Here is a 26,917-nt window from a genome sequence, read left to right on the forward strand (position 1 = left end):
TCAGTTTGAAGCCTACATATTAATCAACTGTGGGGCTGTGGCTGCAAAGAGAGAGATTAGGACTCTACTTAAACTGCTGCTTCGAACATTCATGTTGAAAGTTCAGCCACTGAAAACATTTACTTCGAAAATAAAATGCTGAGTTGGCTTGATGTGTCCTGCTAAAACACAGGGAAAGCTACAAATTCCAAGGACTTAAGCTGGCAGACTGTCAAGTCAAAGAAAAATAATGATCTTGCACCATTGTTCAAACCTGAAACTAAGAAGTAATCTCCTCCCTCTCCTTGGTGTAGATCCACAAGGAGCAAAAAGCAGCCTCAGCTCAGATAGCAGACATTCTGCCAGCTTCTTTCCAGGCAGCTACACATGGTTAACTTCAGTTCAAAAATACTGTTCCAAGATATGTTGAACAGTGGGGTACATCCTTCCATCCCCTTAGTAGGCTTCAGGGTTCAAAAAGGACAATGTCAGGATTACATATGCTCACATGTTAGATTAGAAAATACTGTACAGTTGCCAACCATTTCTGTTCAGAAAAATCTAGAATTCCTAAAACGGAAAAACCATCAATGGAAGAACAGAACGTGAACAACACTAAGCCAAAAATATAAAAGGCAGTTGTTTCTGAGGTACTCTTTTCCCTGTACTTACACAAGTCTAGTGGATAATAGTATGACTATGATGAACAAAGCTAGTATTTCCGATTATATAAGAATCAGAACTACACACAGGAAGCATAAGTTTCAAGTATTAATACAGAAATAATGCTATACAGATCTACTCAGAACTCCATATATCAATAGACATTGATGGTAGAAGGTCTGCAAATTCAAGACAAGGATGCACATTAATTCCAAGTAAACACCTTCTAATCAGTTAGGCAGCATCCTGATTGCCACTCATAACAACATGTAAATCCACATAAGCAACATTAAACTGAAGCAAACCCTAAGTAGGAAACTCAGAACTTCACCTTATAACTTAAAAAAGGAAACAGAAAAAGCATTAAGTTCATTAAGTAAGGTTACCCATTATGGAAGAGAACTCTAGGCAACTCGCTGAAATAATGTTCCCTGTACTGCTATGTTTAACTCTCCTCAAACAGAAGCTGACAATATACTTTTTTGAATTCATGTGGGCAGAATAAATGGTTCCAATCAGTGTTCAAGTTAAATACAGCAGCCCTCTTGGTGACCTCTACAAAAGTCATAAGTACTCTGAGAAAAAGTCATGGAGCTCTCCCCTAGAAGGGCAGAACTTGTTTCTACTTAAGAACACTAATGAAGCATATCCTTCTCTATCGAGTTCTAAAGTATCAATATGTCTCAAATTGATATGAAGAGTGATCTAATGGTTATGCATATGTAATTCTTGGGGGTTAAGAAGGAAAGGCATTATGCTTAAGGAAAAGCATATCTTAATAGCAATGCTTCACTAAAAGAAAAGGAAATTGGAAGCAAAGTTGAAAAGATGGGTCAAACATATCCCATATCCTTGACTAGCTCAACAGAAACATCCAATTTAAGACAGTTTGTAAACAGAGCATTTCATTCAATTGCAAATTGGCTATTTAGCAAACAGCTAGATCCTCTGTTCTGGCATCAATTTATACTGTTTTAACAGTCTAATTTCTTCTCACTTGACACTCTACATTTTTCAAAACCTTAACAGCCTGCCTAATGCCTCTCTCACCACAGTACCCTTGCCCCCCCACCAGCTTAAAAGCAACTCCTCTACACACAGAGCTCTTTCCATGCATCCACCTACTTCCCATGTTTCCCTTCTGACCAAGCAAAAGATCGTATTCTCTAACAAAAACTAGCTAGCTGCTACTTCTTAAAACTGACGAAGTCCTACTTGCCTTTCTCTATTGACGTATTATATCTACAATGGTGACTATATAGGAAAACGCAGTATTGCTATTCATGCAACTGGCAAGATATTAAGAAAAGCCACCCTTCTTTTAGACGAGTGAAATGGACCCAAAAGTTCCTAGAACCACAAAAACAGCCTAAGCTGTGATTTCTAAGGAGCTACAATTTTTAAAGTTAGCATTAACCTGAAGACTAAATATTTCTACATGCACTTAAAAAAGAAAATCTCTTGCATTGTGATTTGCTCAGTTCATAAATTTGCCATTTCTGATGAAATAAAAAACCCACTGAGGTTTTATGGATAGCATCTGCATTTTTTGTTCACTGCTAACATTACTAGAGCAAAGCACTTGATAGTGAAAACATCATACACACATGTAAAAGACAAGAAAACTCGGGAAAATTCCACAACTAAAAATGAGCTCTTTGCAGCAACGTAAACGACTTGACATTCTTAAATATATGAAACATTTAATTGTAATTTATAGTATATATTAACAGATGACCTGTAAATTGGTCAAACTCCCTTGTGCCACTGCAACACTGAAGAGAGATTCAGCTTCAGGCTACTGGGGAGAAAACTGCTGCACCAGCCTGGTGTCTTATCCAGCTACAGCTACGCTCTGCATGAAGTAGAAGGTGGCCTGGGATAGACAGTTCTGATAGTACCCACAAATTATAAAGTGACCTTCATAATGACTTAAACTCCCAATTTACATTCTTTCATGTCAGAAGTCTGAGAAGCAAACTATCACTAGAGCACCACTGGCAATCATAGGTCAGTTTCTGTATGAAACATGTTTTCATAAAACAGAAGTATATTTGAGTAACTGCAGAATGAGGGATTAAGCCTTCAAAGTATTTGGCAAGCAAGGAGTTAAAATCCTGCCTAAGACTTGCCCACAGCTGCTGTCAGCAGTCAGGCTTGTCAAGAGAAGCTCTGGGCTGTCTTGACAAGACTAATTGGCAGCAAGCACCTGGTTCCCTAGGCTGGGCCAGGGTAGGTAAAAGAATACAAACCCTGCAAAGAAGCAGCTGGATAGCTGCCAACAGGTCTAGCCTGTTTCATGTTTTCACTTTGATCCAAAGCCAAATTTATCCTAGACTATACCCAGTTAGAGCTACCAGAAACATTTTCACGCAACTTTCCAACGGAAAGGAACTTGTACCTTATTGTTCAGTACCTGCAAGCTCTGCCACTCAGCACCCACCAGGCCTTGCTGCGCAGGTTTCCAAACGCTACCAAAAATTAACACAAGGTGTTATCAAAACTTTAGAGTTATGGACTAATATGCCAGCAAATAAAAACCAAGATTGTCCTGCATATTCTGTATATTGGACATATAAAGCATGTGCCATGACAGTTGGAGATACGTAGCAAATTACAGAGCCTCTTTAAGGAAAGGAATAAACAAATTTTAAAACCAACCAACCAACCCCCCCCCACACACACCCACACAAACCTGATGCAAACACAAAACAACTGCCCTCACAACACTGCAACAGCGTTCTGGAAACTAGCTAAAAGTAGACTGCACAAACTACTTCAAATGAAACTTCCAAAAGTGTGAAAAGACACTTAAAATATATTTTGACCTCTACAAGGAATCATAATTACAGTGAATTTGAAGCTTTCTGAAATTCTGCCGTTTGTTTTTCCACAATATTAAAATTCAAGTAAAAAAATTTAAAGCATTAGCCTTGCAGGTTCAGCCCGAGGCAGGGAGATTGTTCCAAGGAGTAAGGAAAGAAATCTATCAGTTTGTTAGCTTAGCAGAGTTTTATATTATTGAACCAACAAGTGTCTAATTATATATATAGGCAAACAATAAACATTTATATATATATATAAAATATAGACAACAATACCTTTCAGATTTTAACATTTTTGTGCAAGATGGTTTAAGTATAAATATTGAAAAATCAGAACTAAATTTCTTTAAAGCAAAGTGCTTAGCAGGGAGTCTCTGCCAAGTTTCACGTTTTAGGCATTTTACTTTTAGCTTGCTAGTCAAGAATCCCAACAATGTACAGTAGCATGAACATTTCCATAACTTCAATAACTGGAGATTTAGAACTGTTAAAAGGAAAAGTCAGTACTTGCACATAGTCTCTGTATGAAAGAAGTTTCAGTCAATAAGTGTCAATGCAGAACTATGGAGTTTGTGAAATCAGGAGGTTGTAATGGTAGTAACACCACCGGTATTGCTAGAACAAACCCACCCTAAGTCATGGAGCATGTTGCTCTGGTTTTAACTAAACAGGTTCTATTAAAAGAAAAAAAAACACACTTTTGCTTTATCTCATAGAGACGTTAAACAGTACTAATACAAAGATCCATTAGTAATCTTTAAAATGGAAAAAGCTCAGTGTAATGAGATTATAAATTACTAAGCTTAGAGTTACTGTTCTAACAAAGTTTCTCAGAGTGACAGCACAGCAGTCAACTCTTCACAAAACCTGCTCTCCTTTTGTATTCTGCACCTTTACACAAAGAAGGCTCATGAGTAAATTTAGAGGCTCACTTGGTCTCTACTCACAAGCAAGGAGATTTCTGTGGTTTTAAATGGCATGCCCACAATTCAAAACATAAAATCAGGATGTACCATAAAAGTGCCACGCAAAAAATTTTACCTCTTCACATTACCAAAAATGTAAGACTAACACTGTACACACAGGATAGATAGAGAGACTAAGCAATCATTAATAAAGAAGTCAGGTCTGTCTTTCCTCTTCAAAGCATCTATTGCCTCAATCCATTACAACTGAGATGTTAATTAGATTATTACATCACCATCTTTAGGGACCTGGATCCTATTGCATAGTGAGATACAAAGGAAGTGATTTTTTTTGTCACGATGTGGCTACATATCTCTTCTTGGCCTTACTTAATGCAATGTGTTACATCAAAATTATTTTAATAAAATGCTTATTCTAGCAAAGCAGCACCCATGTGAGGATGAGAATTTTCTAAGAAAAATGTATGTGCTTGATAAGCTCCTAAATTCTTCTGAAAAGAAAAGATCTAAACACTTTGCCTTTTGATGTTGTCCATCTAATCCTAAAGCTCACTCCAATTTTCCCTAAAGATTGTTGCACCAAGACCTAGTCATAGACCAATAACCCACTGGTTTGCTACTGTGCATTCTTATTAATCAACAGGAAAATGGTTTATCTGAAAAAGGCAACTCACTAACCTGTGATACTACTCTAATACCCAAAACACACAACAGCTCATTCAGGACTGGAAAGTTGCTAAGTATCTATGGACTCCTCCCTGACACAGCTAACTTCAAGTTACAGGCTGAAGGAACTCCCAGAAGATGCAGCAAAGGAACAGACTAGAAAAATTAATCTCGACAACAACACTGCCAGCTGCTTGAGACTAATAAAACTCATCCTCTTTTGCCCTTAGTCAAGTTTATGGAAGCAGAGATTCAGTTTTATGAATGGTTAAAGAGACTGCATTTCATGAAGAAAATCTGCAACACCACTTAAAACTTGGCAAACCTAAATCAGACAACAATGATTACTGGAGGATGAACTTGTCAGAGAACAGGTATTTGAAAAAACAAACAAAACCACCAAAACCACACAACCACAAAAGCAAACAGACCCCAAAACACAATGGAGACAAAGTGAGTGATTGATGCTATTTCACTGTATCAGCTTGAGACAATTTACTATTCCCTGCATGAAAAGAAGACTACAGGTCTTTATGGGCTGTTTCTCATTAACAGAATTTAGCTATAACAAGGACGCCCTAAGGGCGATAGTCCAAGATAACTAACCTATCATCGCTTTGCTGCTATTAAAAGGGATATTCCTGCTTCCCTCCCATCCCTTTGCATGAGTTCCAACATTCATCTGACCTCTATTTTCACTATACACTAATTAATGGAAGCACGAGACAGCACTTCAGCTAGGAAAAAGAAGCCAGGAGACAAGTGACAGCACAAGGGTAGGAGAAGCTATTGGATCTTATGCCATGAGTGAAAGGTAGAACCATCTCTATCAGCAGCAGGGAGCTGTTAACACTGATTCAGCCATTTCTGTGAAATCCCACTCCCTAAGGTTAAACCAGATTCTCCTTATACCAGGAAACCCATTTTATTAAACAAAACTTATAACTGTGCAGCAAAAAGACAAAATGAAGCACTCATCTAGAAAAACCCTGTACATTTCAGAAGATCCAGGAGCCATAACACTGTTAACAGCAAAAACTATTAACATAAAAATACAAGAATTGTTCCTCTTCAGTTTTTCAAAAAGAGGATTTAACTTAAGATACATCTACGTAAACATTTTCGAGGACAACCTATTCAATAAATTATTTCAGGAAGCTATGACCCTTAAGTACCCTCCGTTAAAAAAAATAATTTGATGTAGAAATATAAGCTTTCCTCAACTTATCATTGGAGACGTGGTAGTTTCCACATCTAGCTACTGTCACACAGTGGCCAGAAGTTCCTGATGGAAAACATGCATGGTGATCACAGGAATCAGAATTCCAAATTCTCATTTGTAGATGAAAACTAAGAAATTTTCTTGAGATAAGCCACAGTTTGAGCACCTCCCAAATCATTAGATAAAGCTAGAGGGTCTGAATAACAAAAAACAGCCATGCAACTTCACAGGGATCTCAAACTCTTCTGCTATAGATTGGCAGGAGTTTGCCAGTCAGCTGGGAGGGAGGAAGGAAGGAAAAAGCAGAGAACACTGTCTTGTGTTTGAGGACAGCAACAAAACTCAGTGAAAGTTCTCTCACACAATTTCAAATGTCTACATAATTGACATGGATTTTGCTGCAGGGGAGATGCTTTGAAAAAGGATATTATAGATGTACAGTGTCAACAAGCAAGGCCATCGTTCTTAAATTTTGAGCTAGCCACCTCAGGAACAGCAGAGAAATTCAGCCTACTTGGTAGGCTTAAAGGCTTCTTCCCAACAAGGAGATGCTTTTGAAAACATTTTCCCCCTACCTTTTTTTAAATAACCTTTTTATTACTATCACCCACTGCTTCCCATTATCAGACCACATTCAGTGGCTTTCTGAAGCTTTCTGATTTGGCCTGAATTTTACAGGTTGGGTAGCTACCTAATACAGTTCTTCAAAGTAGAAGTTGTTGTGGGGAAAAACGTCCAAAAAGTTACATTTCAGCTGTTTTAAAAAACCCACCTCCTCATCTTATAAATTCAGGAAGTGTGGACCATCTTCTGCTATCTTTATAGAAGTACAGCCAAACTTGGTTCAGTTTGGAACTTCTGAAGAAAAAAAAACTTTAAGTTCATTGTCTGAGTAAGTCTTCCCAGATTTTATCTATTAAGTTCTCTAAAGAATCAGAATGAGCTTTTTTGGATGACTGTCACAGCAGTCAGTACTGACCAAATGCATATAACCCTAGTCATATAAGTGACTGAGTACACGCCTCCACAACCCGCAGTTACGCATCAGCATGAGTGGCATCCTTGTCATGCTCAGAAGGAACGCATCTGTTCGCAGACAGAAGACAAGCTTTAGCCCATTGTGGATACCTCACCTTCTCTAAAAAGAAAGTCTTAACACAGTTTAAGTCACAGTCAAGAGTACAGGTGTTGGTAGGAGTCTGGAGGTGCTGGGGAGCTGACGGGACAGGAAAGGAGGAGGAATGATTGCGTGATCATGGAGCTGACGTGTGCCAAGGCTGTCTCATGGAGATTTCCCATCTGGCTTTGTGCTGTAAGACCCCCTCAAGTCCCTAATTAACTTAGGACAACTCTAGTTCCCAGGCTCTGCATAGAGATGTACAGAGATGTACTTGAAAGAAAAACCCTGCTAGGCAGAGTGCAGTCTCCATGGAATTCCACAAAGAAATGTTTCCATGTTCAAACTACAAATTTTCAATAAGAGAACTGACTAAATTCTGGCAAATTTTCATATAAAATTAAAACATTACATCTCAGCCAGAGGTCACCCACTAACAAATTTCAAGCAGAAACTCCAGAGTTCAGAGGAACACTACAATATTTCAAAGAAGAGACTGCCTTAAAAAATGGCACACACTATTGCTCCAGTTTTGTTTCTGAAAACAGACGAATAATTTCGGCTGAAAGCTTTAAACAAATTTAAACTCAAGGCAAAGAAAACACGAAGTATTTCAGTCCAAAAGACTAGCGTTCAGCAGAGTTATAAATTTTTGAGATGCTGTATTCAGTTGTTTTCTAACACTTTCTATTATCTGTAGAAGTAAGAGATGAAAGAACACCACCAGCGGGAACAATGACTCATGTGTGAACTTCTATTCTCACTTACGCAGCAGCAATGCACTTCACTACAGAAGTTTACAGCTGTGGAACACAATAGAACACTTTGTCAATTATTTAGAATCACAACTATTCAAATTGTCCATTAAGAGTTAGAGTTATTTGTGTAATGGACAATGTCAGGGTCAGTGAAACTACAGAACAGGATGATCCAGCAAACACAAACAAAACATAAACAATCTTCCCCTCTAAAATTCCAACTGTCTGTCTACTCATTGAGATCAGGTGACGTTAATACTCTGTGCCATCTTGTTTTCTCCAGAATACATTGTATGAAAGGCAAATCGGAGGGCCCTTTGCAAGCCTCAGAGATATGCTGAACTGGAAGACTCAGCAGCCTTGATCTCATACACTGGTACATTCCATCCTAAGAGCACTTGAGTGGAGGAAGCAAACGAAAATGTGAAGCAACATGAACACATACACAGGACAATATTCTCTTAAATTACTACAGAAAATGGAGGACTTTTAAACCCACAGTAAGCAGGAGCTAAAGTCCACAAGGACCAGATAAGAGCCCTCGAAGAGTCTGAAGAAGGGAAAAACCCAGCCTCAACAGTAAGAAAACACAATGACCAGGAGAGATTTTTCTTCACTTTTCTGACTCTTCCAAACAGTCCTGGACATCCTGTTTAGCCTCAAATCACATATAAATAAAACAGAAACAGACACCCCCACTAACAATCTACTTCCAGTCACCATTGCTCACATTCCACTATGGGCAATTTAAAGCTATTTGAAGCACCACAAGAGGAGCACTACACACAGCCAGCTCTAAGTTGGAACACCTGGTCCAAAGTTATACCTTTGTTCAAATACTGGCTGTTTGTTATTGGGAGGTTGGTTGGTTTGTTTTGGAGGTGTTCCCTCAACAGATTTCCATGGTCACATGTCCTTTCTACCTGACAAGAGGGCAGAAAGATGCAAAAGCAGCAATAATTCTTTTAACATCACCACCTGTTGGGCCAGCACATTTCAACCCAGGGATCACACACAGGTTTGGTGTCGCCACCACCAGCAGTTGTGTTCTACTGACAGACTACAAGCTTCAGCTCTACACAGAACAGAACCTGATTTCACCTCCTTCTCATCCGTTACTTTATGACATGCTCCTGTGCTGCTACTCCTCACCATGCAGGATCAAATCTATCTTCTTTCTCTGCAGTCCCATATGATGAAGTACATGAATAGACAGTTTACTCTTATCTGCTTAATTCCTGCACATATAGGATAGGTATGCTTGCAAAGCCTTTCAAAGTAGAAATTTTCTACATGTATTTGAGCCCTAAGCATAGCTTCTGCATAGAGGCATTTAACTACCTATGCTGCCTCGAATGTTGAAGTACAATCACTTCCCATTAGAGCTAAATAGATGGTCCAATTCCAAGAATAGTAAGAAGATTATAAAATAGACATGCAAAGCTACATGAATAGGAAACAAGGAACAGAAGCACTGCATTCAGCTACGCTTAAGGGAGTTGCAAATGGTGCTGTATCAGTAGGCCTACCTAGTAAGATTTTGTAACAGAGAGGTAGCTTTGTATACGGATATTCTCGTCTTGATCTGGCTGCCATTACTGTCCCAAATCAAAGGCCAGAATTTTTGCCAACATAGCTGTATCTGTAACATCACAACTCCTGCTTTAAGTGAACCATGAGGGTTTCTGACAGCGCAGTAATGACAGCTATGATCAAAACTACTTTTCCATGCTAATAACAAGCTCAGCTACATTCACAAAGTATTTACCTCTGGACTGATCCTTATACCACTACTATGGTGCTTGAATAGAACAAAAAGTGCATACTGAGCATTAGGAAAATTTAGTGATTAACGAAACCGCAGAACTAAAATATCCTTCAGAAGAGACATCAGCTGAATGCTACCACACACCATTCAACAACTAAAGCACGTCACCCTGTCAGCCACAGAGCATCATTGTCGCCCCCTCAGCCCCTCCAGGACACTAGAGGAATGTGCATAAACTAGTGAGGCAAACGAGAATTAATTCTATTAGGAATGTCATCCATGATGTCAGCATATTCTTAAACCAACAACTGTTAATTCACTGTCCTCTCTGAATTCAGAATAACTTGGAAAAAAGACAGGGCACCATGCTTTAGAGATGACGACCTCGCTGTTGGCAGGAAGCTTGGAGGCAGTAGGCTTTAAAAATGCCTCGACATCAACTTGTTTCTAAGAGTAAAAAAATTTTTACATGTCCAAAAAATTGCTGTATATTTTACAAGTAACATGTACCCCAATAACTTTCTTGCTGAATTAAATCAGTTTTCTACTTAGAGCTGTTGCTCAAGGAAGTAAATCTATAAATCACCTAGGTAACGGAGTTTGAAAACCTTACTAGCACCTACTCCTATGTTTGCCTTTGGCAGAAAAAAAAGTTTTTGACTCATTTTTTATGTTCAATTAATTCACAGTCACATTCTTCATAGAAAGACTGCTGGAAAAACTCAACTTGCTGGAAACTGTAACTATAATTACTGACCCGCTTCAAATCAGCCAAAATGAAATTGCAAAGTAGATTTTTTGGCATTAGAGCTGTAACTTGATGGTACAAAGAAAAGCAAGTGTGCGAGTGACAGAAGAAACCAAGCCTAACATTTGTGAGCACTGAGAAAATGAGATACAAGTGGTGAATTTACAGGAAAAAACTGAGAACAGACCCTGAACAAGACTAGTCTTTCCTAGATTTGTGCTGCACAACAAAAAATGAAAAAAAATCTATTTCTTTGCTGTATCAAACTTTTGTCAAACAAAGCATTAATATTCAAAAAGAAGAATACAATTTTTTATCAAATTTCACAGTAATGAACAGATTGTAAACCACAGCTGTATGGTGTTTTATCTCCTTACATAACAATATTATATTTTCTCCACAATTTTCAGGCTTGCTTTACTCACTGCTCTCTGGGATCATGGGAAATTAAAATTTAAAAAAAATCTTAGCGTCTCTGCATTTCTCAGGAAAATGGAAAATGCCATAGCAGGTGTCCCATTAAGAAACGTGTGTGAAATCATACATCTGAGATGATGAAACTGGCACATCAAAATTCTTTTTCACTTATTACAGGCTTTAAAGCAAGTACAGGGATGATGTATTCCTCAAGTACACATTAATATACTCTTAGCATGCCATGTTAACTTTACTAGCATTAAGATGATTGGCTTATGGTACAAAATTCACATTTAACTAAAAAAATAATATAGAAATCATGGGCTATGCAGATCCTTTGCAGTCTTTGTTTCTACTGCTGCATGGTCAAAATACTGGAATTATTTGCATAACTGAAAAAAAATGTGATTTCAAAACATGATAATTTTTGAGCCTATAAGCAAGAATTTACAGGACTAAAACCAAAGCCATTGATATCCTGAACTATTTACAAAAAAGGCATAACTACAAATCTTCAGCTTATCTATTGTAATCTTTGATGCTCAGGGAGACTATTTTCTACCCAAATAAACCACCTGTATTGGTGAAAATAGGGCTGCAAAATTCCTCTGGAACTCACTACCAACAAGTATTTCCAAACATCAGTTAACTATAGCCTCAAAAAGACAGCTTACATTACAACGCCATTTTTTTCCCCATTCTTAGAATCCTGCTCAAAACTAGTCACAAAAAAGCCAAATGGCACTGATCGAAAAAATACAACAGTGGTCAATAGATGTGGGAGAGGGATGAACCAAACAATGCACAAAAGCAGGAAGATTTCAGACCACTTAAGAGTTAGCCCCTAGAAGCTGGCTTCCAGACCTAGTCCTGGAAACAAGTATATAATTAACTAACAAGAAGCCAGTTTTGCCTGAGTTATATATATTTCTATAGTCTACAGAAGAACTATATGTTTTTCCAAAACAATGTGCCATACTAAATCCAAGTCCAAACCTTAATCTAAAATACAAGAAGATGGCCAGTGCTTTTTCAGACATAAAGCACTCTACTGTTCTGGACTTCAAGGCCCATAATCTCATTTATTCTGTTTACAACTGTTAGACAAATATTAAAATTAAAACCTTGTTCAATACAGTGGTGGTCAGTCATCCACATAAGCAACTCTGAGCTATACTTGAGTGTGGTTACTTGATAGTTTTGAATTTTAGTCACATTCTTCCTGACAAAAACAATAAAAATCCTTCAACAGATGCTTCACTCCCAAAGGAGTTTGAGAGAACAAAACCATGTCATATGCATATAACGACTAACAGTTCTACTGTCAAAAATGCTAAATCCTCTAACAGATGCTTCAGACCCCAAGGAATTTGAGAGAACAAAACCGTATCATCTGCACATGAGAATTGACACTGGTCAATCCAGACTCCTGAGGCAAAGCAGTTTTCTCACTTCTAGCACAACTGTATCAGCAATGTAAAAACTAACCCAGATTTTTTCTTTTTAGTTCCAGTAAAGGGAAACAGTAGATCAGCAGATCAATCTGAAAAAGCCCTTGTATTTATTCAAATAAATTGTGTTAGAATACAGTTCAATGGCCAATAAAAATACCTCTAGGATATGGACTACCGTGTCGATTTACTGAATTCACAAAAGAATTAAATGAGACATGAAAGTACCATAGAAGACCACAAGAGAAGTTACTTTGGAATTGTCATACTAGAGGACTAATTGCTTGGTTATCTTCGTAATAAAGAACAACAACAACAACAATCATCTTCAAAGTGAATAGGCTAGAAACTCAGTATTTCTACCGATTTTGCCAGGGCACAATAAATTAAGTTTCCAGAAATAAATGTAGATTTTCTCCAAAAGTCCATCTCAAACATTCTCTTCTAAAGATAACTAGGTCATCAAAAGAAACCAACAACCATAATGCCGTAATCCAAGAAGGGACAGAATTTTGCTAATAGCCAAACCAGGCTACAAACTAATAAAGTCAGCAAATACTAACAGGCAAGTGTTGCACTCCTGAAATATGGTAATGGGATATAACACAAGAATAGACCAGACCATCAAAAAGTACACCTAGTAAAAAACCCGTCAGGCCAATACATGCTGCTCAGCAAAGAACATACGAACACATACCTGATATCCTCCCCCAGTGTCAGTACTTTGCAGTTCAGGGTCTTAAACCCAGAAGTACTACCTGTGCATTCACTAAAATTACATTAAGAGAAATTTTAATCTCTTAATCTAAATTATTACGTATAATTTGTCTTATATTGGTAAGAACCAGAGGCCTTGTTGTCAAATTCTTGCTCCCATAAATAAGGCACCCAGATCTTTAGGACAACAATTAAAAGGAACATTTTTAGCAGACAAAACTATATACACTTCTAAAGATAAATCTGATCTGATATTGAAACTTAAAACTCAGTTTATATCCAAATTTACCCAGCACTGTGACAATCCACATTAATGCCTTGACTTAGAAATAAATAAATAAATAAAAATAAGTTAAAATTAAAGCAGATCATGCTTGTTGCCAAAGTTTTAAAGAATGTCAAATGGACAACACAACACCATCGTGCCCCTGCACGCCCTTACCCACCCCAGACCACCCTCCTAGGCCAGCTCCAGCGCTCAGAGTTGCCCTCCCACAACAAACTACCACCAGCTAACCAGAACAAGAAAGGAGCATGAGTAACTCCCTTTGCTCAAAGCAACATCATCGATTAAATGAACTGGTTGAATAAAAACTGAGAAACTGTGTCTGAGAACCTCAGGACTCCAAGTATGTAACATCACAGGTACAATCTAGGACAGGTCAGACAGAAGCTTTATTAACTAGGATCACAATGACAGAACATCTCCTGGTTCTCTGCCAAGTGATCAGAGTCCCAGCCTATATATTAATGCTACCTGAGAAAAACGTGATGAAAAGCAATAATTTAAATGTTGACAAAGCCAGGTACTCATCCCTGGGAGGGATCAATTCCTGAAGTCTCTTGCTAACAGCCACAATTCTAAAAACGACCAAGCAGTAAATAACATGACAGCATGGAGAGATGTCTCTTGGTGGAGCCCATAGGAGCAGCACAACCACACGCTATTATGTTATCCTAGCTCAAAAGTGGAGAGTTGGAAACAATCACATACCACCAGCTTTTAGTTGAAAGGAACGTTCTTTTAGTGAAGATAACCTCTTAACCAAAGATCTCAATCTTCAGTATTAATAATTTTACCACCAAACTGTTTTTGGCAGCTTAAAAATACATGGCTATTTTCCTTTCCAAAGCCATGAGCAAGACTTATGAATGAGAAATGAGATCTACCAAGTCTAAAAGACTGCAAGACAAGTGTATAGAAATTTTAACTTACTGAGCAAATTTTAAATTAAAAAAAAAAAAAAGTTTTTTGATAAAAATGCTGGGTTTATTACTCATACAGCTTATCTGAGGCAATAAACTACAAACCAATGTCATAATGCTATTTTATATTTAATTGAATTCTACTTGCTATCCAAATGAGGTTTAACATATGTTTTTTTAAAAAAGTGTGGAATTCACCATTCCCCAACAGAAATGTGAAAATTCAAGATCTAAGAAAGCAAAGCATCAACTAAGCAGTATAAGTGTTTAACCAAAACTACCACACAAATATTCCGGTCAACTGAAGATTAAAGATAATTTGCAGTCTAAAATTCATTCACTTTATCCATACGCTACTTCAAAAGAATAAGAGACCTCTTACTGCGCTAGTGGAATGATTAAAATACTTCCTTCTTCACAGAGGCCAAACATAAAAGCTCTCCAAAACCAAATTTTAGTAATGGGTACTTTTTCCATAAGCAAGTCAGTCAATAAATTAGACTCCACTGCACAGGTCTCACTGCAAAACCCAAAACCAGAGGCAAGTACATAGTTACACATAAAAGCAGATGTATCTTAGCAGACAGAATTCAAGGTATGAGAAGTTAGAGACATCTTGGAGATGGAAGTCTGGTGTCCAAGTTCTCTTCAAGAAACAGGGTACTTGCAGGTCTGCCCCATTCAACATGTATGTCCTCAGCTAGTAAAGTTCCATAAAGAAAATGACGTCAAACTAGAAACTGGCATAAGTAATCACTACAACCTAAGTTTCTGCTATTAAAGGCGAAATATTCTAAGAGATCATCTTGATCAGTTTTATCACAGTCTTGATCAAGCCTAATTAATTCAACTGCAGTCCCCGAGTCTCTACTAGCTTCATGGAAATATGCAAAAAGTGCCAAGTGCCAGAGCTTTTTATCCCAGAATCACAATTCTTAATCCTACAATTGACACTTGGGTCTTGTGCAATGAGGCCCAAATTATTTCATCTGGGTGCTAGGCTGACTTTTGAATTACTGTTAAATTCACTCTGCTGAGGAGGAGCAAAAATGTTATCAGATTTAGTATTGCCAGAAAACTATTTTTGGTTGCTTCTACTGTACTAAAAATTTTAAACAATCTTCCACATTCTACCTCTGTAAATATACGCCAGTGAGAAATCACTGAAACACTTCCAAACACTGGAAAAGCTGTTGCTTATAAGAAACTGGTGTTCGCCGTAAGCATTGCAACACGTATTGCAATACAACGATATTCTAAGAATGCTTCATGCATCTTCAACAATGAGGAGAATATTTACTATAAAAACCTTGAGTTTACAAAGAGAATTTAATACACTCATTGAATCTTTTCTTATTCTGCTGCACCAAGGAGAAAAGCAAATTCCTGAGCTCTTTGATTCTTCAACTAGTGTAGAGACTTGAACTTTCACAAGAAAGGACTACTGGTTAAAATACTTCAGCTGACAACACAGTACACAATCAAGTAGTACACAGCCAGCCAGGAACACACCGTATATGGCTACATAAAGAAAATTCTTTGGGCTCCTCAAGAAGTATTACTTATCTGGGCAGCCTCCATCTCCCCCTCCTCCTTATCCCAATCTTTCAAAGATAGGCTTTAAATGTTTTGCAGCTGTCCAACATTAAGGCTGAAAAATTCAACAACCGTGGCACAGGTGAAAAGTAACTACCACATTACCCAGGAATTCAGGACCAGGTACAGACCTTGAAGAGGTTCCTGACTTCCAAGGTCTTCAACAAAATCTGGATAAGGTTCCAAGAGCAAATAAACTTATAAAATTACTCTTTCTCCTTTTCAGATAATTCTTCAAATGAGTTTCTACCATATAAACTAGTGCAGACTATGTCTAACTACATTGAGCTTTAGCCAACCTCTCTCACAGCCAAAAATATCAACCACCACCACTGCACACATTTTCTTACTGAGATTTTCAGAAGGTCTGCATAATCTTATAACCATGAAGTTAGTGAGCCATTTCATATTTCCTGAAACTAAACTGCACATTAGATGATTCACCAATTAGTGTATTCATGAAGCTTTAAAAAGCAATCAAAATTTCATTTTTGTTGAAAAATCTAACAGAGATGTCCAGCTGTATGCACAGAGAGAGCATGTGGGCTTTTCTCCTTTATTTAACTTAACTAACAGCTACGTTAGCTGGTGAAAAATATTCAGTGTGTCAGAGTTAATTTATAGAGCTGACAAAGTATAAGGGCTCCAGAAGGTATAGCATACATTTACTAAACTTTAAATACAGCATTTTAACTAGATACAGCTCAAAGATTAAAAGAAGCTGTCCAACAACCAAACCACACAAATACATATTGTTTCAGAGCACTTATTCAATGGAGCAATTGCATGTTTGTTTCAAACTAATGCATAGGGTAATAGTATAAGAAAAACTGATAATCCCAAACCCTGTAAATCAAAATGCATCTTGTTTAAACTAGGTAGACACCTTCAGAAGACAGCAGGCATCTCAACACAGTGCAGGCCATGATCAGATGGAGGGGAAGAACCACACATTGCTCAACACAACCCAGCCTTGTGGCCTTAATGAAGCCTTGAGGCATAAATACCACAACATAAACACCAAGTGCTAATTTCCCCTTAAGCTTGAAGAAACTACCCAGCATATCTCTTGGGAAAACAAGAGGTAAGGAAATCAGAAGAAAATAGACAGCTACTCAAGAATTACTTAACTAGCCAGCCTATTCCAATATTTTGGAATAGGAACCAATATTTTAGGCGATTATGGTGAAGTTTTTACATCAAAAGTTCTTGCTTTCATTCTACACAGTCAGGAATGTACATTTCTGTGAAGATTACATTTGTTTTCCCTAGTAGTAGCAGTAAATGAAACATCACCACTTTAAATAAATCTTAAGAATAAATAAAACTACTGTATGAAAGTTACAAGAAGTCATCTGAATCTCCATGAAGTGTCTACCATAAAAATCAAGCTATTTAGCAGCAGGCTATCACGGGACAAGGTAATTTGCAACTATTAACAGCAATCACCACTATCCTTTGATTAGATTAAAATATGTCTCTTACTTAACATTAAACATGATGAATGAGACCAAGAAAATGCATGTTATACCATCTTGGGTTGTTAGTCCATCAGGGAAACATGTCAATTGCCACATCGAATTTGATGTAACAGTAACCTCTCTAGAACCTTGCTACAGAGTGACAGGTTTCACATGTTTCAAAGAAGACTTAAATCAACCAAAAAACCCCCATTTTAATAGAACACAGGTGATTTCTAATTCCTTCCATGTGCTGTTTTTTTTCTTAGCTATATCTGCCATCATTAAAAGACGAGCAGAAGAGAAATTCTAGATATTCCTCCAAGGACTGACCAGCCATTTTTCCACTGCTCTCAGACATATGAAGCCATGTCAAGCTATTGCATGCTGCCCAGCTGTCTGAGTTCACTTGCTGGTTGTATGGCCAATGCAATTCTGAAACCAGAGTAAATGCAAGACATTTAGATCAACTGGAAAATCAGAACAGACTTGAGCAGCTCAGTCACCTGGTTTCAATATTGTTTTGTTTTCCCTTTTTTTGTCATTTGCTTTGGACTGACAAAGAGTGCACCCTGAGAGTGTAGCTAATTCCCTCTACCATAGTTGCTATTAGTGTACAAAATCCACAAAAATTACATCTGGTCTGACAGAGACCCTACTTCTAAGGTTATTCCTTTGATACCAGGCTCATTTGAATATTTTGGTTTACAGACTGACAACTGAATGTATGAGGAGGTTGTTAACTTGGAAACTTGCCTTCTTTCAGTATCTCACTGTAGCAACCTCATCAACCAGCTGGAGATATTCAAGGTAATGGGTGTCATGTTCAGGCTGAGGGCTGCAGGTCATCTTCAGCAGGAAGCCTTTAATAGCACAAACCTCTATAAAGTGAACTCCTGAGGTATGTGAACCACACCTGAAGATTTCCATGGATGTAGCACTATTTAACTACAAAATTGCCCTATCGTCATCTATGTGCACAATGGCCCATGAGGGATTTGAACTCCAAAGTTATGAGATCTAAGTAAGACAAATGGCTCCATGATCACTACCTTAGTGACACAACCCCAACTTCCCTTCCTGAAATGGACTTACAAAAGGACATTCCATCCTCAATAATTCACCAGACTCAAAACTTCTGGCACCCATAAATTACTATGTCAATGTTGCACAAATACACTTTGTGGGGAGGAACAGGACTAAAAAGTCTCTTTTGTAAGAGCAGCGTATCTTGCCATAACATCTCTAAACTGAAGCTAACCAGGTTTACACAAAAGGAAATTAGAAATTACACCTTTATTGTATAATCCCACAATAAAAATAAAAGCACTTCTAGAAAGGCTTATTAAGGCACCAATTCTGTAAAGACATTTACAGCAACTGAACATCCTCCTTCCAGTACTGGGTCCTAACTCATACGATATTAACAGGATTATTAAAGTGAAACTACTCTAAAGCTACATTATAACACACTTGAAGCCTAGTAAAATATTTACTCTAGTACTTGTAACCATAGAAGGGTCTTTTTTGCCATTCACCCAAAAGGGAAAAAAAAGTGTAACTGCTCATCTATAATAGAATTTTAAGTTTAAAAAAATAATTACACAAAATATATTAAAGTACAGTAAAAACTCCAGAAAACAGAACACCCAATTATATTTGAATCACTTGAAGTATTTATGTAGCCACGAAAACACAGTTTAATGTTCTGCACAACATTTTAAAGCCAGAAAAAAACACTTAAAATTTTCACTCTCATCTTGATATCCAATGCACATAATTATTTCACCTGTCTTCTAAAGGAGCCAGATCAACTTAAAATTAAGTCCAGTCAACCTCTGTGCAAATTATGAAACATTTATTTTTAAATAAGCCTATAAAAACACAGACTTTAGCAGTACTTTCCATTCATATGATCTCCCTGCAAACAGTTGACTTGGGCCACATCTATCCCCAAAATATTTTGGTACAGGAGCATACTGCACCCACAAAAGCACTCCTGAAGGTGTTGCAATTTACGTGAGAAAAGCCATACCTTTACCAAATTCATAAACCACACTGGAATTAGCTTCAGTGGAAAAGTGCTGTTTGTTGTAAGAAAGGATTTGCATGGCATGGTCAGGGATCACACCTCACATGATGGGATACTGTACCCCATATGATGATTATCTGGTTAGCATAAAATGTATACCTTACAGCCATAGAAACATTGCAGAAAGCTTCAACAAGCTTTGGAGGGGACAGGAGGAAAAGAAAAAAGAAAAAGAGCAGTATTCTGTAAGTATTCAGGGAATGAAAGCACACCTATTGTACATGCAGTGTTCATAAGAATACATGAACAGATGATACAAACCTGATGAAACAAACATATCAGGGACAGAAATGTATTCTACAGGATTAAGCTATTGTGATTCAGTGCAAGTATAGAATTACAAAGTTAACAACGGCAGAAATAACACGATTTACTGCTTCTACAATTCCAAGAAACCATTCATAACTTTGAGTTAGACGCAAATAGAGAGGACTTCCAAACTTTCATGAGTGCTCAGGAGGGACACAGTCTGGGGTTCAACGCACCTTCACGGAAGGGGTTAACTGCAGGTTGTTTAATGGCAATTTTGCAAAGGTGATTTCCACACGGACAAATATGCGTACGAACTCCGCTCCCGGAGACCGCCGGCCGACCCCCGCGCTCCCGCACCGGCTGCACGACCCCTCCGGCAGCCCCAGGGCGCAGCGCCCGGCGCGGGGCAGCCCCGACCGGCTGCCTGCGGGCGCTGACACCGGATCCGGGCCGAGCCCTGGGCTTCGCTGCTAACCCAGTCCCGGCTCCCCCGCCTCTCTCAGGAGGGTGGCCGGACCCAGCAGAGCTGCTCCCCCGCTGTCCCCCCTCCCCCGCCCCGGGGCGGCCTTCTCTCCGCGGGCACCCCGCCGCGCCCCGGCCCGGCCGAGCCCTCCCCCTCCCACTCGCCCGGCCCTTTCCCCGGCTCCCTCGGGCGCCAGCTGCCCGCGGCAGCTCCCCGCCTCCCTCACGGAGCCACGGCCCCGGCGGGCAGCAGCGAGGCTGGGACCGCGGCAGGGGGCGAGCGGCGTAGGTCCCGTCCGCCAACCCCGAGCCCCGACCGGGAGGCACCTACCGCTGCGCCGCGGCGGGGACAGCGACCCCTCAGCGCCGTCCCGGCGGCCCCACCGGCCGCCGCATCCTCCGCCGCCGCGCCCGGGCCCGCCGCCTGCCGCTCGGCGCGGACGGAGCGACCAGCGGAGCCCCCTCCCCGGCCCCCCTCCGCCGAATGGAAAATAGTTCTCCGGGCCCTGAAGCGGAGAAAGCGCGAGCGACACCTCGCTGGCCAATGAGAGCAGGGTTGGCCCCCCGCAGCGCCAATGGGAGCGGCAGGCTGGCTGAGGCGGGGCATCTCCCAGCCTACCGGCCCGCCGCGTTCCCACTGACCCGCTAGGATGTCTCCGACTGGAGTCCATTGACGACCATCTTGGAGGCGGGCACGATGCCCAATCTGGGAAGGGGCTCTCCGGCGGCCATTTTGGGTTCGGGCGAGGGGCGCCGGGTCGGGGCTGGGTCACGTGGCGGGGGCCGACGGGAGGAAGCGGCGGGGAGCGGCGGCCGCTGGGCCGGGCCGGGCCGGGCCGGGGGGCGGGGGCTCCGCTCCGACCGGCCCCGCCCCGCCCCGCCCCGCCGGGGTTGCCGGCAGCGCGCAGAGGCCGGGCCGACGTTCATCCGTGACACTCGGCGTCAGAGCAGAAACAGCGGTGGCCGACCCCGGCGCTTCTCCGTGCAGCGGAGGTGGAGAGATGCCCCGCGGGAGCCGGTGCAGGCGTGCCCGGCCGCCCTGGCCTTGCGGGAGGGACAGCCGCAGGGAGTCGGCGCCGAGCTCGGCCTCCGGAATGCCAGCCAGCCCGGGCCCGGCTCTGCTCCCACCCGCGCTCAGCAGGTGTCCGGAGGGGCTCGGAGCTGCTCCCCAGCGTGTCCGAGTCCGGGATTTGTCCTCTCTGAAGAGGGGGCTGCCCGGGGGACGGACCTGCTCGGGTGGGTGCCGCCTGCAGCTGCTGCCCTGGCATTCTGTTTGGAGAAGTGAAACGGTTCCTTGTAAGCGGAAGGGACGCTAAATGCTTAGAAATTGAGACTCTTGGAAGGCAAACTGTTGGAAGGGAATAACACCCGGTTCAAAACAGTTTTCTTTTGCTCTCCTCCATATAACGGGGAGCAAACTCATTGCTTGGCTGAAGTACAAATGAAGTACATTTCATAGACTCATAGCGTGTCCTGAGTTGGAAGGGACCCACAAGGGTCATCGAGTCCATCTCCTGTCCCTGCACAGGACAACCCCACAGTTCGCACCACGTGTCTGAGGGCTTGTCCAGTCTCTTCTTAAACACTGTCAGGCTTGGGGCTGTGACACCTCCCTGGGGAGCCTGTTCCAGTGTCCACCACCCTCTGGGGGAAGAACCTTTTCCTAATGTCCAACCTAAACCTCCCCTGGCATATCTTCCTGACATTCTCTTGGGTTCTGTCATTTGTCACTAAAGAGATCAGCTCCTGCCCCTCCTCCTCCCCGTGTGAGGAAGCTGTAGCCACCATGTGGTCTCCCCTCAGTCTTCTCCAGGCTGAACAAACCCAGTGACTTCAGCCGCTCCTCATATGGCTTCCTCTCCAAACCCTTCACCAACTTCGTAGCCCTCTTCTGGACACTCTCTAGTAGCTTTATATCCTTTTTATCCTGTGGTGCCCAGAACTGCACCCAGTGCTCCAGGTGAGGCTGCAGGAGTCACTCGTTCCTGCACCAGTACAAAAAGGCAAGCTGCTATTCCAGGTAACAGAGGGCATGTCTTCTTTCTGTATCTGCACACTGGGACACTACAGTACAGAGGGTGGACAGTTAGATGGGAAAAAAATTGTTAGATCGTCAGGCTTGGCAAGTAAGGGTCATCGGGTTGTCCTCTACTGGAAGCCAGTAGCAAACAGAGTACAGCAGGGGTCTGTTCTGTTTGACATCTTTCTCAGTGACTTTTGCAGACGAGAAGGAGTGTATGCTCATCAAATATGCAGGGGATGCTGAAATGGGAGAGTGGAAATGCAGGAGGACAGAGCTGCAATTCAAAGGGATCTAGGCTGGCTGGAGAAATGGCCTGTCAGGAAGTCTATGAATTTTGGCAAAGACAAATGTGAGAAAATCTCAACAAGTCCAGCACCTGGGAAGGAAGAGCCTTCTGCAACAGTACAGACTGGTGGGCTGGGGAGCAGCTTTGCAGGAAAAGACATGGGGTCATGCTGGCCACAAGCCAGCAGTGTGTCCTGGAAGCAAAGGAGACCAAGAGCATCCAGAAACCAAGCCAGTAGCCCAAGAAAAGGGATTATCTGTTTCTGCTCAGCCACATATAGAAGTGTGTCTAGTTTTGGGTCCCCAAATGCTAGGAAAACCTCAACGAACTGTAGCAAGTTCAGTGGAGGCCACCAAGTTGTCCAGGAGAAGCTGCAGCACTTACTCTGTGAGGATGGGCTGATAGGACAGGCCTCATTCAGCTTGGAGAAGAAACAGGTTCAGAATACTTCTGCTTACAGAACACAGCCTACCATATACATTGCCAGCAAAAAAACACAAAGATGAAATAATACACTGTGTAAGCAATCCTGCACCTTGGAAGAGGATGAAAAATATAATGAAACATACATAAGTGATGTTAGTTGCATTCAAAATGATACTGATGAGGCCAATGTGTGAATTTATGTTTCTAGAATAGAGTAGCAGTCATGAAGGATTCATGTGCACCCAACATAGATGCAGCTAAATTGCCATTTGGTAGTCGTACATAAACAGTGCAAGAAAAAAAATGAGCTAACAAGTAGTAACAACAGGCAAAATAAACATAGAGCCAGCATAGCTAGGATCTAGTTAGTCTAACAGTTCCACAAGGGGAAATGCAAAGTCCTGCACCTGGGGATCAACAGCCCCATGCGCCCGTACACACTGGGGACTGACTGGAAAGTGGCTTTGCAGAGAGGGATCTGAGGGTCCCTGTGGACACCAAGTTGAACGTGAGCCAGTGATGTGCCCTTGCTGTGGGGAAGGCTAAGGGTATCCTGGGCTGCACCAGAAGGACTGTTGCCAGCAGGTCAAGGGACAAGATCTTTCCCCTGACTCAGGCCTGGTGAGGCCACACCTGGAGTGCTGTGTCCAGTCCTGGGGTCTCCAGTTCAGGAGAGGTACAGAGCTACTAGAGAGCATCCAGTGGAGGGTCAGGAAGGTGATTAGGGGACTGGAGTGTCTCTTCTATGAGGAGAGGCTGGAAGAGCTAGGACTGTAGCCTGGAAAAGACTCCATGGATGTCAACAATGTATATAAATATCTGAAGGGAGGATGTAAAGAGAACAGAGCCAGGCTCTTTACAGGGTTGCCCAGTGACAGGACCAGAGGCAATGTGTATGAACTGAAGCAAAGCATGTTCTGCCTGAACATCAGGAAACACTTCTCACGGTGAGGGTGACCAAGCACTGGAGAGATTGTGGACTCTCCATCCTTGGAGATATTTCAGAGCCATCTGGATGTGGTTCTGGGCAGCCAGCTCTAGCTGATCCTGCATGAGTAGGGGAGGTTGGACAAGATGACCTCCAGAGGTCCCTTCCAACCTCTACCATTCTGTGACTCTGTAACATTTAATGTCACTACATCACCTGCGAGCTTTTGCTTCAAAAGCATCACTTATCTTTGTGCTGATTTTGGCAGGGATAGGGTTAATTTTCTTTGTAGTAACTAGAATGGGGCTATGTTTCGGGCTTGTGCTGATAACACTAGGCTGTTTTAGTTACTGCTGAGCTGCGCTTACACAGAGTCAAGGCCTTTTCTGCTCCTCACACCAACCCAGCAGTGAGTGGGCTGGGGGTGCACAAGAAGTTGGGAGGGGACATAGCCAGGACAGCTGACCCCAGTGGACCAAAGAGATATTCCATACCATATGACATCATGTTCTGCATATAAAGCTGAGGGAAGAGGAAGGAAAGGAGTTACAGCATTTGTCTTCCCAAATAACCATGACAGGTGATGGAGCCCAGCTTTCCTGGAGGTGGCTGAACAGCTGCCTGCCCATGGGAAGTAGTGAATTAATACCTTGTTCTGCTTTGCCTGTGTGCATGGCTTTTGCTTCACCTATTAAAGTGCCTTTATCTCAACCCATGAGTTTTCTCACTTTTACCCTTCCAATTCTCTCTCTCATCCCACCAGAGGGTTGTGAGGGGAGTGGAACGAGTTGTCAGCTGGAGTTAAACTATAACAATCTTTTCTGCAGTTACCCAGTAGTGACTCCACATGTATAAAAGTTCTCTAAGACAATTTTAACTTCAACTTGCAGGCTGCTGCCCTTTTTAATTACTTCTGTAGCAAACTAGCATTCATTTTTCATGTCTAGTATGTAGTAAATATTTTTATGCTAGATACTTACAGACTTCTCAGAAGTATAAAGTTTTAGTAACATAAACCCCCAGATGTGCTATATGTGTTCTTATCATAGAGTAAATTCTATTGATGTTACCATTTTTGTTAGGACTAAGGTTGAACAACAGTCACCTTCATCTAATGAAAACACCTGCCATTCTGGTCTGCTACTTGGGCAAAGAACTAGTAACTGAATAGAGGGAAAAAATCAGCTGCTTTGTTCTTACTACCATATGATTTGTTTTAGGGATCTGATGATAGGATAGAGGAAAAGAAAGAAAATAGGCTGCTACTTATGGAATCATAGAACCATTTAGGTTGGAAAAGACCTTAGGCTACATCTACATGTCTTGCTATAATAGCAGAAGAGCCCAACAGGATGGAGACTGTGTGACTTCTGGTTATCGTCTCCAGGCTTCACCAGCCTGATCCACACAGCTATGGGATCTACTTAGGTTTTGGGAGGAAGCATTGGTGCAAGGGACCAGCACTGAGACCTCAAAGCATGATGCTGCTTGCTGTGGTATTTCTGTACTTATGTGTTGGTAAGGACATCTTAGAGTGCTGTATCAGTAAGACTCAGAAGGATATGAGAAAGCCACAGGCAATTGCAGATGCTCCAGACTATGAGGCTGCAATGATTCTATTAAAGCAAATCAGATCACCTCCTTTCTCAGGATGTGCACACACCCTTGAATGCAAAGCAGTTCTCTGGGGAAACATCTGGGCAATCCCTTTTATCAGAAGGCAATTCATTTTCCCAGTGGAGGGCAATGATCCATTCATTGTAGGAGGACAAGGGGACACTGTGAGGAAACAGGGCTTAGAAGGTGATCAGAGGCTGGAAACAGAGCAGGCTGCTACCTCCCACATTGGCCTCCTTTCATCTTTCGATGTTTATTTCCTGGGCGTGCCGCCAGCTGCTGCGTGTGCTGCCAACAACGCAGCACAGCACTGCTGGGCACGGCGTGCACTGTGCCCTGCGCCTGCCGCTCCTGGGGGACGCTGCCCACTGCCCGTGCCATCAGCCACAGCGGCTGCTTCCCCGGCCCTGAGCTGCCACACTGACAGCGTTTGCCCAGCCCAGCTTTGCTGCATTGTTGCTTCTCAGTGTGTCCCTGACTGATCCTGGTTCTGCATGAAAAATTGCCTGACTCTGGCAAGCTCTGTGGCTCCGGCTCCAAGCACTCTGTCCCACTGCCTTCTCCAGAGTTTATCCAGCCTGGAGCAATTCTGAGCAAACAAATGCAGACAGAGACCTTAAATAAAACTTTTTAATTCCAAGCAGAACTTCAGAAAGTTTGATGAAGTTAGTCAAGGCACATGTTCTCCCCTCACTCCTAGCAGCAGCATCAAACCTCTGTTAGTGTGTCAGGAGCTGTAAAATCAAATTGTAGTTGAGCACAGCAAAATAGTGCCCTTTCAGTTCTGGCTGGCGTAACAAGCCACCACCTCTGCAGACCCAGCATCCCTGCCCTGTGCCCAAAAGTCTGTGTGTCTGCAAAAACCATGGGACAGCTATCATGGCAGAACTTTCCCAGGCTGGGGTGCTGCTTCTAGGCCATAGTGACCCACAGCCAGAGAACTGCCCATGAAAGTCAGAGCAGTCATCAGAAGTGTGATCATTTGTTGCTGCCTCCTTACTTCCAGGCTTTTTTGCTCCAGACTGGAACTAGATGAATACTGTTCTTCAGTCAAGCAGAGAAGAAGAATTAGTGATGAAAAATCTAAGGGAGTAGCAAGGAAAGAGCACTGGGGTAAAACAATAACCACTTTTATTATCCTGCCGAGGAAATCTTGGTGTCTGTGAATAAATCCTGTCAGCAAAGGACACCTTGGCGTAAGAGGATGCTAAGCACATACTAGATGAAACACAAGATTTGGGAAGAGGGACTTTCAATAGGGACAGAGACCTCTGCAAAGCAACAGTGGACAATCATGAGGAGGGTAGAGCAA

At 41.7% G+C, this 26,917-nt stretch overlaps 2 protein-coding genes across 3 annotated transcripts in view; both read right to left on the minus strand.

Moving 5' to 3' along the window:
- LOC110360920 (uncharacterized) overlaps positions 1-20,958 on the minus strand; it is a 145,524-nt gene extending 124,566 nt beyond the window's left edge. Inside the window, exon 1 of the mRNA XM_065059775.1 lies at positions 20,657-20,958. The gene's annotated coding sequence lies outside the window, so the exon portion shown is untranslated. The remainder of the gene's footprint in view (positions 1-20,656) is intronic.
- SOCS5 (suppressor of cytokine signaling 5) overlaps positions 1-21,759 on the minus strand; it is a 36,395-nt gene extending 14,636 nt beyond the window's left edge. The window contains exon 1 of one of the 2 annotated variants that reach the window (XM_065059771.1): positions 20,968-21,759. The gene's annotated coding sequence lies outside the window, so the exon portion shown is untranslated. Of the gene's footprint in view, positions 1-20,096; positions 20,387-20,967 lie in introns of those variants that run through there. The other variant, XM_065059773.1, reaches the window with a different exon arrangement.
- Between the last annotated feature and the right edge of the window lie 5,158 nt (positions 21,760-26,917).

Source organism: Columba livia, chromosome 3 (genome assembly GCF_036013475.1).
Source record: "Columba livia isolate bColLiv1 breed racing homer chromosome 3, bColLiv1.pat.W.v2, whole genome shotgun sequence".
Lineage (NCBI taxonomy): Eukaryota > Metazoa > Chordata > Aves > Columbiformes > Columbidae > Columba > Columba livia.